The sequence below is a fragment of the Amphiura filiformis genome, chromosome 5 (assembly GCF_039555335.1).
Source record: "Amphiura filiformis chromosome 5, Afil_fr2py, whole genome shotgun sequence".
Lineage (NCBI taxonomy): Eukaryota > Metazoa > Echinodermata > Ophiuroidea > Amphilepidida > Amphiuridae > Amphiura > Amphiura filiformis.
In genome coordinates this window covers 38,085,764-38,100,601 of record NC_092632.1, presented here as the reverse complement: position 1 = coordinate 38,100,601, position 14,838 = coordinate 38,085,764, and positions in this window count along the sequence as shown.

Genomic DNA, 14,838 nt, shown 5'->3' with positions numbered 1-14,838 from the left:
GCTCATTCTATTTGAAATTCATACTCCTTCTGTGGAAGATATTTCCAATGTCTTCCACAGGGGTAGTATGAATTTTAAATGGAATAGCTCATGAAGTGGCTTTAATGTGTGTAAAAACAGGAATAAAATATGATATAGATGTCTGAGGTATTACATCCGACATGCGACATCTTATCAATCAAAATGGTGGTACAATTCACGTCTGTATGTAAATGACAATTTTTTTAGAAGTTGGAACATAATTATTACAACGTTAATTATTATAATGTTGTGTGTAATGGCAACACATTTTGCGACATTCTGTAAGATTCTCATACCAGATCTGAAACTCAAATTCAAATGATATTAATGTAACAAGCTGTACAATTTTGGCTGTAAGATCTGAGTAAGCAATATTCTATTGTTTTAGAATAAGTTTGATGCGTAACAAAATCCATTTGTTGTGGCACTAGATTTATTACCAAAGGTGTATGATAGCCATTCCAACTAATCTGTATTTATAGTCATTGACACAAGTAATAATTGTACTATGTTGAAACAAAAATGACAAATTAATAATTTTACCATTTAAAGCACACTTCTCTACATTATGACAATTTCAGATTTTGATCGTCAGAGGTTGTCAAATGCATGTTGCCAATTAAATAATTATTTTCCATTTTACAGACATTAGAAGTACCATCAAATTATCATAAAACATTTACTTCAGGACAAAGTTATCAACAAGATATTTCATTGGGAAGTTGCATGCTAATTTATTTATATCTTATTTAAATATGCTAATCATCTAATTTAAATATTGTTAATGTTAACGCTGTGTGTACAAAGATACTTTCACAGAACTCAGTTGATAAATATATGAAGTGCTCCGATGCAAAAGCGATACATCAATTTTTCTCGATTTGAAATATACACAAATATAACTCATCAAATATAAAGAATATAATAATAAAATAAGTGCTATTTTTTATCATAGTTTCAAAAATATACATTGGATTTTTTTAAAGTAGGGTGTCAATAACAAGCTAACATTATAGAGCAGATGCATTTGAACTCTTTATAAACTATGGTTTTAATTATGTCATATTCACAACTCCATTGATAAAGAAAGTCATATACATAGGCCTTTTTATGCAATGATGTACAATTGTAACACCAACGCGCAACATAATTCCCATTCTGCTCTTCTCAATGTACCATGGTACAATAATAGGAAACATGTATGTAAGTGGTTTACATGACGGATGAAGTTAATGATATTCAAAATTAAATCATGATATCATGATAATTAGTACATTAGTAAAAATGTTAGGGATAATCATGTACAAACAATATTTTTGAGCATTTTTCATGGTATTTATGGCACCCAATTTTGGTTATGTTGTGTTATTTATTTTTCAGGATATGTCAGAAGGCAATAGAAGAAAATTCCAACTCAAGATTCCATTCATAACTCCTTTCTTTTTAAACCAAATTTAGAGTGAGCAACTGTGAAAGTATCTTAACACTATAAGTAGCAGCTGTAGATTTGATTCTTCTTATTATTTATTTTAACGTTTGTTGTCCGAGTGTGATTTTTCAGGATATAATGTTATTGTCTGTAACATGTTTGAAGGTAGACATTATTCAAGGGGAAATTTGACCACTATTTGCTGTGAATATATTATTGGTTATTTATGTGATTATCTTTCTAAATATGGGAAAATAAAGGGAATAAAAGATAATACAGAAATGTCAGTGTTGTACTTGTGTCTCCTTATTTGGTTGTTTGAACAAGTTTCAAAATACCTGAAATGTACATGTAGTTACATCAGTATAGCGTTACATCAAATGATTTATAGTAGTTATCACACTAACTGTAACAAGCATACATGACATCAATAATATTAGTCTAGCTACAACCTGGCCTACCAGGGTCTATGATACAATTTACCTATCTGATTGGTTGATGACTAGTCACATGACACATGTCGAGACATTTGCCTATTAAATCGGCTAGCAAATGTTACTGTACATTTATACCACATTACATTGGCTCTTACATTGTGCCATGTGAAATGAAATATGCACTACTAAATGATTCCACTAGCTTCCACTGCACTTTTAATAATTGCAGATCTTGGAAGGGGATATTATACAGGCATTTGATTTTGACTACAAATATGTAAAACCAACTTAAAAGGTATGATATAATATGCAAGTTATGTTTAAAAAACCTGACAGTGTTACTGAATTGAACTCCTTTACTGTTTCTTCATATTCGTTAATTACAATAACGCATCCTCAAACAAATGCCACGTGTGCCATTTATTCTGTACTGCATATAGGGCTGTCATCATACACAGGCCGTTCTTTTGTTAACCTTTCGTCTTAATTGAACTTCTGAAACTTTTGGTGTGAAATGGTTTTTGTTTAATGATGTCAAAATTGATATCTGTTTAACTTGCAAAATATCACTGCAAAGCTATACCTTTTTATGTTCATAATGATCCATAATTCCAGCTCTTTTATGTTCCTCCACTTGTTTCAAATTAATCTCGTACAAAAAACAATAAAAAGGAATGACAACAACACCAGGAAAACCACATAAGTCTTGTGATTTTTCCAGTGATTAAGTCCAAATATAAAGCGAGCATCACTTTGGTACCCTTTGACCTTTGTATTGCAATTCAAAAGTTTAATTTACCAAACCACATGATCAAATCACTTCAAACTGATTTAACAAGTGTACTTCTTTCTCCCATTTCCAAATGCCTTGAATTTTTGGTTTTGATTGAAGCATACACACACATTTTGGCCTATATTGTGGACCATCCTGACATCCAGCACCCAAGGCCAGGTCCAATCCATCCAAGGCCCAACCTCCTTCTCACTCAATCAGTCACCCCTCTTTGAACTTTTTTGTTTGTTGAACAGCCTGCATGTAATACTTCTTGCCATCCACTGTATTCAATGGTGCAAAAGTACAGAGTAAGTTCATCTGTAGCGGATGTAGTATTTTTACTAAAAATCAATGTTTAACATGAATGTGCATACTACTTGTGGTTTTACGACATTTCTATTAATAAAGCAGGTGTGAGCAAAAATATATTTTGTATAAATCAGAAGTAAAAAATGAAAGCAATTTTTTCACACATGTCTAATACCCGGGTCTAACAAGTGTCAGGTGCTCAGACAAAGTTATACCCTTTTTATGTTTAGGCCTACATTCATAGTCTAGTCGTATGCAGCAAAAATGTGATTCCATCTGCAACTTGTGACCACAATGCTATGTGGTTCATCCAGGACCACAATCATGCCAATCCATTACGTTTTGAAAGTCATCACTATGTAAATCAGCAGCCTCAGCCTGCCAGGCTTGCAGCATTTATGCTTTTAACAGGGATGCAAATCTTCAGGAAATTTCCTGATTTCAGCTTGGATCTTCCCTGTAAAAGGATAGGGAAATACACATTTTCAGGAAATGTTAAGGGATCTGGAATGAGCGTTTTGACAGTATTTTTTGTGGGACATGAGACATATCGAATTGCATTTTGAATCTGAAGAATGTCTTTCTGATATCAAATAATTTTCATTTTTGAAATTCACGATATAATACAAATTTTATGACAAATTATTAAAATTTGATATTTTTCACATTTTGATCCTCGAAGTAAATTTTATAAATCTAATGATATATTCTTAAAGTGTATGTAGCTGGGAGGAAAAGCCAACAATCAATTGAAAATTTTGACCTTTCACATTGAAGATATGGATTTTTTTCCCAAATAGACCTAATTTTTTTTGGTGTTTTGGGAAAAAAATCCATATCTTCAATACGAAAGGTCAAAATTTTCAATTGATCGTCGGCTTTTTATCAGACCTACATACACTTTAAGTATAAATCATCAGATTTATAAAGTTTACTTCGAGTACTGTTAAATATCAAAATATAAATTTTTAATCATTTGCCATAAAATGTATATTACATTGCAAATTTCAAAAAATCAAAATTATTTGATATCAGAAGGACATTCTCCGTATTCAGAATGCAATTCGATATGTCTGATGTGCTCCAATGTCCCACAATAAATACTGTCCAAATGTTCATACCCCGCATTCCTTAAAGCAGTTTCAGGAAATTATGTCAGTGCTTGTTTTCATCCCTGCTTTTAGTATTGTGGTTCTGGACCCAGTGGTGGCACCAGGGGGATTTTACCCCCTGAAATTAACTTTTCCCCCCTGAAGAAAATCCTGGTGCCACCACTACCTGGACCATAAGTTGCAGACAAAACTTAGATACTTGCATCATACACACAAGTAATGAGTGTGTATAGATTATGATGATTATACAAAATGGCTGCTAATAATTTCAGCTGTTTAATTAAAGCTGAACCTGTTCCACTTTTAAGCTTTCCTCCTGTAATCCCCAGCCCCAGTTGGAAAACCTTCATGAAATATTAGGAATCCCTGCAGGGTGGACAGAATGTCTTCTGATTTGGAATGGACATTTGAGGGGTCTTAATCCCCCCGGGGGGCACTTCAATTTGAAATGGATATAGGTGTAGGGCTGGCGCTTTCGCACTAAGGGGCATTCGGTGAGAGCAACATGTAAAAAATATGGGGTCATTGGGTGAGAGCATGATTTTTGGCATTCGGTGAGAACAAAATGTAAAAATATATGGTCATTGGGTGAACATGACCTTTTTTTAAATGCAATCTTTGGGTGAGAACCAAAACAGCGCCACAAAAACCTCGAAAATCAATTTCTAGTTCTAAATGGCTTCAAATTTCTTTATTTTTTCAAAAGAAGTAACAAAATCAGTGATAAATGAAAGTTGCTGTTCAAATTGAACTTGTAAGGGTCTTTGGGTGACAGATCAAATGGAAAAATAGGGGTCTTCGGGTGACAGAGCGCTGAACGAGCATGTGTTAAGTAAAAAATATGGGGTCTTTGGGTGACAGCGATGCTGAAAAAGGGGTCATAACAGCCCTACATACGCGTCACCTCCAAAGTTGGAGTGCCCCCCCGGGCTTAATCCCCCATGCACTTGTTTAAAAATACTAAGACTAACATTTGCATCTTGCCTTATCCATGCTATATTTTACATGTATATTTTAGCATTAAAATTGCACATTGTCAAACATTTTGTATGTATTTGCTGCTAAAGCCATTGTGAAGGCAATTCTCTCAGTATACCCGACAGACAGGCAAGTAGAAAGAGGACAGACACGTAGCCCACTCATGTCCCTCATTGCAATTATTTCTCTGATAAAATCTTTTGTAAACAATCAATATAAAATGATTATTTCTCAATCAAATACACTTTCTGATCCATTCCCATCCATTTAAAGCAGCTGTTTTTATTAGCAATTGCGTGATTACAAGGATGTCAATATCATTACTGATAATTGTTTTTTGTTACATTAATTTATGTTATTTAGATGTTTTAAGGTTGATGGTGCTCGATTGTTCATCATTCTATTATTATCCAATCAAGCATTGTCTATTTAGGCCTAAATGCAATTATCATCAAGTCAACTGTACTAATGAGCCGGAGGTGCTTGTTTGACAGAAACGCAAAAAATGAAAAAAATGATGTGTTAAACCAGCCATTAACCTTATATTATTGTCTGATCACCATTCATCTACAATCCATTTGTTTTGATATAAACATTTATTATTTTTGTTGTATTTAAATAATATTTTTATTACTCTTAAGCAAAATATGGAATAATATTATGACTTGGACTAACTACATTTACCATTAATGTTTTATCAGTTGTTACAAACATACTAGGCCTATATCAGTTTCATTCAAATAAGTCATTGACAAAATGTCTTATTTCTCACATACATTATGTGCAGATGCTTGAATATTAAATAATTATTTTGTTTGTTTGTTATTACACAAATCAGAAGAGTTCTACATGTATACAGATGATTTCACCCCAACTTGTTATTCCTCTGATCTCTAAATGCGGAATTGGGTATGACATGCATGTACCAAGCATTGGCAAACAAAATAAGGTGATCATTCAGACGAATGGAATAGCAATATAATTACACAGGGCATCGTAGCTCATCGTGGACATGCATTCAATATACTGGTAATAGGCCCTATTGCCAATGTACCATACAATGTGATCTATTTGATAGCTCAACAGAATGGTTTCCTTTTTGACAACTTGAGGGCAGTCTTTCAGAGTAACAAGCATCCTGGTCTTTCAGGCCTGGGTCTTTTGGTGATCCACATAACTGCATTGTCATGATTCTTAAACTGCTGACATTCATGACTTTTGTTTTGCTGTAAAGCATTAATTAAATGAGTGTTATGAGGTAAGATACCTGCATGTGGATGGTTGTGCTCATTTTAGAATTAAATACACTTAGAGTGCTTTACTTGTCAGCAGTTTAACACACAAATGAGGAAAACGCCTTGACAAAATCTATTTGCGGGCGCGCATATCAACATAATTTTGTGTTTAATTCTTTTTTTGTCTTAAAACAATGTTGTTACATTTCCAGAAGAAATAGATTTGTGTCAGTTATGTCCCTTTTTAATTTTAACCCAAACAAAATGACAGCAAAATAAAAAAAAATCACTATTTAATTCCAGCGCCTATGTCGGTCGATCGAGGTCAGTCCTGTTGATGAGCTATGACCATCACATACACCATGTACGTACATGTCTCAGTAAGTTGTATTATTTAAAAGAATCTCTAAGATTTTGTCAAAACTACAGCACCTAAAGCCTTGATTTTTGCAGGGTATGTGAGTTTACTGCGGTACATTACAAAAGTGTACAAATCATAATTAAAAAAAAACATTGAGGGTATCCTCCTTAGCAAATGTTACAATATTGTTTTAAATGCTTTAAATTAAAACAAAAGAGAATTGTCTTGAGGAATCTTTCTAGGATAATAAATTACACAAAAGGTATTAAATCAATTGTAGTTCATTTTGTATTTAATCCTGGTGTTTAATTCTTGCTGTACTCACTCTACCTTGCAGGAATTGCTAACTTTTCTGTATAATTACTTTCAAGTGTGTGGGCACTCAACAACTAATTGTTTAATTGTTTTGCTCAATTGACTTCTATACCAATGGTTTACAATCACTGGGTTTTACCCTTAACCGCAATGGGCAGCAATACAGTTCTAATATTTTTGATAAGAGTATTTTGATACTATATACAGGTCAACAAATGCTTGTCAATGGGACATGAATTGTATGATGTTGCATCAAGGTCATGGTTTATCTCATTTTAAAAAGTGTTGTCACAAAATTGATATCCACCAGACATTTGACATAATATATTATCAATTTTACATCATCAAACATTCATTAATAACTTTACTGGAAATAGAATGGGAATAGTTAAAATAATGTAGACATGTATAAAATATTCTACATCAAATACTTGGGAGTCTGTAGCAGCCCTAACATTCTATGTTTTCCTATATATGGGCCTATGCTTGCATTATTCAACTACTTTAAATCAATATTACATGATCAAAACTAGACCATATTTTGTATAAAAAGTGTCTGGTAACATGCAAAGACATGCACAAGTGAATCTTGTTCAATACAAAGTCAAGCCTACAAACCCCAGACATGCCGGAAGACCAACCACTATCCATGTACTTGACACACTTCCCCACACCCACTATACCATGACTACCGCTAGGGTTAATTCCTCAATGCAGCTGCTGGTTCTGGGCCATTGACTCTGCCTGCTTCAGATCATCAAAAGCTGGTATAAAAAGATGCTCCTATATTGTCATCTTTTTGAATGCAACACACAGACGTATAATTAAGGAAACTGAAAGAAACCATCCAAATATGACCAATGATGGCTACAATGAATCAAGTTTTATTGTTTTGTGATAACGTGCGCATTCAACAGGAACAACTTAATGGGCCTTGTAGCAACTGGAGGATGACTACAAATTATTCAGACTTTTAAGTTACCTCCAAAAACAGCTTTTATAAAGGTCATGTGTGTATTTAAGCAGATAATACTTAATATTGAATATGAGCAGGGATAATATGCATCTGGGACTTAGAAAAGTTTTCCAAAAATTTACCCTAAAATTATGATACTAAAATTTATAAAAAAGAGACCCAAATTTATACCTATTTTTTGGACTTTCTGTTCAAAATTCAGGTAAATTTGTTAAATTCTGTAACTCTGTTGGCAACTTTTGCTAAAAAAAGAAAGATTAATAAGCAATTTTCTAGATTGAAGATAATTTTGTAAGTGCCTCATTCTCTAACCAGTATTTTGAAATTTACACCCCAAATCTAAACCTATAACACAATGAATGCTGATCTATACTGATTTTCACTTAATGCTCTGCGTGCCAGTCATAGGCTTCAACACAACAAGTCAAATTTTGAGATATATTCTCAAAATATAAAGAGCTATCTTCAGAACCACTGAATCAATACTAGGCTTGTTTGTACTTATTTTAATGCATTTTACATGCTGATTCCAAATATGGTCATGAAAATTTACATTTCTGAAATTTTGAGAGTTAAGGGCTGGGGTATGAGCGTTTGGACAGTATTTATTTTGGGACATTAGAGCACATCAGACATATCGAATTGCATTCTGAATCGAAGAATGTCATTCTGATATCAAATAATTTTGGTTTTTGAAATTCGCAATTTAATACACATTTTATGCAAATCATTAAAATTGATATTTTTGATATTTAACAGTACTAAAGTAAACTTTATAAATCTGATGATTTATACTTAGCGTATATGTAGGTGGGATGAAATGCCGACGATCAATTGAAAATTTTGACCTTTCTTATTGAAGATATGGATTTTTTTTTCCCAAAACACCAAAAAAAATTAGGTCTTTTTGGGAAAAAAATCTATATCTTCAATATGAAAGGACAAAATTTTCAATTGACCGTCGACTTTTCCTCCTGCTACATACACTTTAAGAATATATCATTAGATTTATATAATTTACTTCGAGGACTGTTATATATCAAAATTTGAAAAATATCAAATTTTTATAATTTGTCATAAAATTTGTATTATATTGTGATTTTCAAAAATGAAAATTATTTGATATCAGAAAGACATGCTTCGTATTCAAATGCAATTCGATAGGTCTGAGGTGCTCTCATATCCCACAAAAATACTGTCGAAGCATAATAAGCGCTCATTTTAGATCCCTTAATAAAATGAAAATTGTATTTTGCATTATTTTAGATTTGAAGTTAAAAATACCCAAAAACCTAATTCACAAAGTGCATCTTCTTTAATTTTTTTAATTGATCCAATTCCCATCATTCACTTAATAGCAGTATCTTTAAGCAGTTTGATAAATTATTCAAAATAACGGAAGCACAATTTAGTAAAAAAATACAAAAGCTTCTCTATTTTTACATCCTTTGCAAATAGGCTGTAAATTATGTATTATTAAACTAATAACATTAATGAAAATACTTGCCAATATCTATGCGTGTATGTGTATAGTGTGTCTCATCTCAAGTTGAGAGTAACGCCATGTTGGATTTTGTACAATTTTAATAGTGAGCGCTAACTTAATCCCGCTGGCTGTATATACACACGTAACAGGGCAATTTGTCCATACGTTGGCAACGCAAATGTGTAAACACACTGATTTGAATCTGCCACTGCGAAATCCAAAATGGCTCTCAACCTGAGACGAGACATGCATGCTATAAAATATAGATAAAATGCTTATATGTACATATTATTCTTCATGTTTCAATAATACACCATTGAACATGAAGTTGCAGCTGCATGTAATATCCCTTAGACTTAACTCTATAAATTATAAAATTGATGACTGCTTCATTGATTTAGATATTAAAATAAAGAATTAATGAAATGGTGGTAAGATCACATTAGCATTAAAATGTGATAATATTTTTCATGCAAGTTAACAGGAATTTTAATCAAAATTCTGGAAATATCATGCCACCTGGATTGTTCAGCCTAGTATTTTAGTGGTTTATTCCTAGAAGTGCCATTGTATTTTCAAGTGATTATTGTTCTACAAAAGATACCAAGGAATTTCATAGTCAGGATTTTGTGAGAATAGAGTGGATATTTTGGTATGGTAAGACAGGGAAGTAAAAAAAAAATAAAATGTAGATATTTATATAGCGCTTAATGCTGTAAACAGCCTCAAAGCGCTTAACATTATTCTGCCGTCATTAGAATATGTCGGAACCACGTTTGCCGCCTACAAATGGCGCAGGGTTCATCAGTACAATGACTGTGACAACCCCTAACAGCTTTCCATTGCACCTGGGTGGGGTGAGGCAAGCGAGGCAAAGCGCCTTGCCCAAGGGCGCAACACGGTGGTGGGACGGGGACTCAAACCCATGCACATCAAGCAAGTACTGAGCCACTGTGCCCCATAAAGTAGCCAGCAGTTATTCAGAAGTCATTATTGCAAATTATCCACTCTTTCAAGAAAAACCTGGATGAGTCGTCAAACATTACTTCATGTGATCAATGTAGTGAACATTTATGGGTAAGCACAGAGGATGATTTAAGGAAGCCCCATCATGCACTGCAAAAGTGTTATCACCTGAGTTTCAACTGCCACTTAACTTTTCAAATCCCATTGAACTCTGTGCAAAAGATGTTGTTTTAGAATTGTGTATGTGTCATTATTACTTGGTCGATTTCAGAGCAAAAGTGATGTGTGTATGAAGGATAATTCACACCTTATGTAGATAACATAAAATGTGAAATTGACCAGCAAATTAACAGTGTTTTTATTGTAAATATAGTAGACTCATTCCATGTCAACTCCAGGGATGTGCACCGCAGCACCTCTTCAATTTTTTTTCTTTTTCTGTGTGGTGGTAGATATTGATGAGAAAGTAAAATCCTGAAAATTTGAGCTTCATACTCCATTTCGTTTTCCGTGGCATCAATTTGAAATTTAGGGGGTCAGCGTAAAAATGTGTCCATAAATGTATAAAGGGAACCCCCAACAACTTGAGTTTGGGCTCGTGAAATAATTGATAAGGATCCATAGATTTCAACTCAAGTACCTAAAATTGGCCCTTGAAGATGTTGGCTTATTTCTAGCACAGAGCACTGATTAATATTTGTGGTTCTTGAAGCACAAAAGCTCTAGTTTGTTTTTTCTTTTTGCTTGCAGCTTCACTTTTTCACCATACAAATATATAATAGTGTCCCATTTGACAAAGACACAAAGATTTGAGGACAATTAACATGTTTCTCACCAGATGCCTGGAAGTAGAACCACGCCTCTTAATACAGACATACACAGCCTAACATAAATCCTACATATGTCATTGAACATCAAGAACCACCAAGCAAATGACATAACAATAGAATATAATATAACAATGCATTTTAATTTGGAAGTAATTAGCTTCTTACATGAATGTGATTTTACAAATGCAACGATCCGTATCTCTGTATAGGTTTGTATGTATCATGATATTTCATGTTAAGTACAAGGAACACACACCGCGATGTGTCGCTTCAGTGGCTATTTGTTTTGCCAAAGAGGGTTGCATTTGATGCCTGGGCTCACTTGTGAGCAGACTTTGAATTAAGCCACAATTTCCACTCCACAAGGGACTGTGTAATCATTTTCGGCCCCCTCCCCCAAGCAAATTTCAAAATTATTAATGTTAGACCTGGTAAACCTGAAAAGGAACTTTTTGGTATTTTCATACCTTCTTTTATATTATTGTAGAATGTAGATCCAAATAAGGGCAAATACATGTAGCTTAATATTAGATAGCTGCAGTTCAACTTTTGGACACTGCTAAGATTAACAAAGGAAAAGAATAGAGTAAAAGGATCCTTGTCATTAAGCTAAAATGTAAATTTAAATTTAGGCAAACCCTAAAGCTGGGGTAACCTATTATGCCTAAAATAAGTAACTTACATTTTCTTTGCAACCACTGTATACTTTTACTAGTCAAAATTTCTTAAACTGACTTCATAGTAGCTGTAACTCTGTCACTCTAAAAAACTATAAGATAGACATGCTTGTGGAAAACTTTGTAAAATTTAACAATTGATTTCACCATGCTTCAAAGGACACTATTGGGACTGGCAGGACCGGTAATAAATAAAAGTACTAATTTAAATGACTGTATTCATTGTACATTTCCATTGTCACAACAAACACATTCATATAGCCCTATCCTCCTGGTTGAGTCCTATGCCATGGTTTTAAATCTGCCATTTCCACTCCCTCAAAAGGAGGACAATTTTGATTAGTTCATATCATGCCACTTAAGCTGGATAGGGCTATTCCAGTTGAAACTCATACACCCCTTATGGAATTCATGACCTTAATCTCCCACACAGGGAATGTGATTTCAAATGGGGTTACATGAATGGGTGACTCCATTTGAAATCTACACCCCTAGTGTGTGAGACTAAGGTCATGTCTTCAATAAGGGGTGTATGGATTTCAACTGGAATGGTCCAATGCCTTTGCGGTTGTAGTGCACTTCCATTAACATAGATGTGCAGTAAATGGAACAAAAATGAATGATGCATGACATAGTGAGTGCATTGAATTATTAAGGAATGACCTAGATACCAATACAACCAAATGCCGAGGATCTATAAAGGTCAGCTTTTCCAAACTTTTTTGGTCACAACCCAAATTTGTCATCGATAATATGACGCAACCCACATTCAAGGAAATCGCAGCCGGTAATACCAATGTTTGTATGTAGATTCTTTTTACTGTACAGTGTACAATGCAGTAACTCACTTCAGAAGAAGATCGCTATGCCAGGTCTGACACAGACAAAACCTTTTTAATCTTAATTTTTGGCGTTCAAGCTGATCTAAAAGTTGCATGAAAAGTATATGGTTTACCGACATGTTCTCCGATTTGTTTCTAAATGCCGCAGTAGTTTGTGTGGCTTCATGCTTTCCGAGGATAACACTGTGTTGCTGATGACATACTGAGCTTTTCAATATCACCCTCTAAAATATGATTTTTAGAGTGTTATGGTTTTACAAATCACTCCAAATATGGTCACGAAACTTTAAATTCTGAAATGACAGTTAAAAATGAATGAGACGGCTATATTGACTGCTTAGTGCCAAAAGTGGGTAAGTGCAATACCTGCCTTCTGAACATTTGGCAACTAATACATACAGTATACTGTACTCATCTACACATGGCAGCTACACATGGCAGCTATTGCACTTACCCATTTTTGGCACTGAGCAGTTTACATGCTTTTATATTGATTCCAATTAAATCATGTTCATGTTGATTGAACACAGACAACAGATTTAATATACCACAGGTGAATACCCCTGTCCCACGCTCTGTCTCATTATTTGAACCAAATCCTGTTATCATACTCTACTCATATATCTTTTTCTATTATTAAAACAAACCAAATACAGAATTACTTGGATCACTTTTTTTTATTTGCATTAGAGGTATTATTTAGGTATTGTATTCTTGACATGGGGCTGTAGTACTAATACTGTTAATATTTAGTATAAGTAATATGTCCAATATCTTAATAACATTCATGTTATGCCAAAAAAATATTTATATATATATAGTATGTCTAACATTCCTATTATGCCAAAACCATAGAGTATGTCTCAAAGCTTTTGCGGTATGCATTCGTCTTGGAGAAATTGGCTAATTTACTCTTTTTTTTTGTCCCCAATTTTTTTTTTTTACAAAATTGTTGGTAAAAATATGTTTTTAAAGCATTTGTTGGAAGAATAATAATCAACACTTTAAATATTTCATTATATGTTAAAAGAATAAACATTTTGAAAATTCCAAGCATCTGAAGTTACTTTGACTGAGTTTAAATCAGGATGGATATGATTTTAAAAATTTTGCAAGCTTTGTTTTCACCAATCGGTCAGGTGGACACACTTTGAGACATACTTACATGATGATATTATAAACATTTACAATTCTGAAATTCATGTACAAAATTAAAATTTTACATTTAATATTAAATATGTTTCTAAATTTTGACCTACAACATAATATTAATTTATAAACAGATCTTTTTTACCATGCTCTGTGCTTTTGGGAGGTAAATTTCTAGAATTTTGCACAATCAATTTTAATACCTTTAGGCATCATATTTTTGGTATATATTTTGACTGCACCTATAGAAACCCGCAGGAGTCTTTATACATTGTACAATAATATACATACTTAGTATCTGAGATGATGAATATAACTAAAGAGATACGAAACCCCATTCATTCATAGCTTGTGCAGCGATCTAGGTCTCCCACGGATATTGTGACGCAAATCACGCTCTGGCTCTACCCTTGCCTGCTTACTGCGTACGCTCAAATCAAATACACGGCTTCACTTCCGGGTTCAATACACTGGGGTCAGAAAGTTGTTTACATTTTTTGCTAACTGAATGCACAAACCAAATTACAAATACTACAACTATCAGAAAACTAGATACTTTTACATTCATCCATAAAGCTGCATATTGATGCACAAATTGACTCACATTTAGGTTCTTTATTGTCTGTTACACGGTTGCTGTGGAAGACCTCGGAATACGATCGATACGTGTAACAATAGGGCTGTGCATTGCTTCGTATTTCTTTAGTTATATTCGTCTCAGCTTTAAGTATGAAGTGCAGACACTCCCCATCACCAAAATCTGTCCCTTACTAATACAAGTTTACTATGCAAACAGAAGGCCTACAGATCAATCAATTGATGTTGAGCCCAGCATTCACGTCATCCGCACCCAGATGCAAATACCACATCAGCGCACAAGATCAACATTGCGTGACGCTTTGTGGAATGCACGCAGTTGCCAGCTAACGGTACCCGCTAA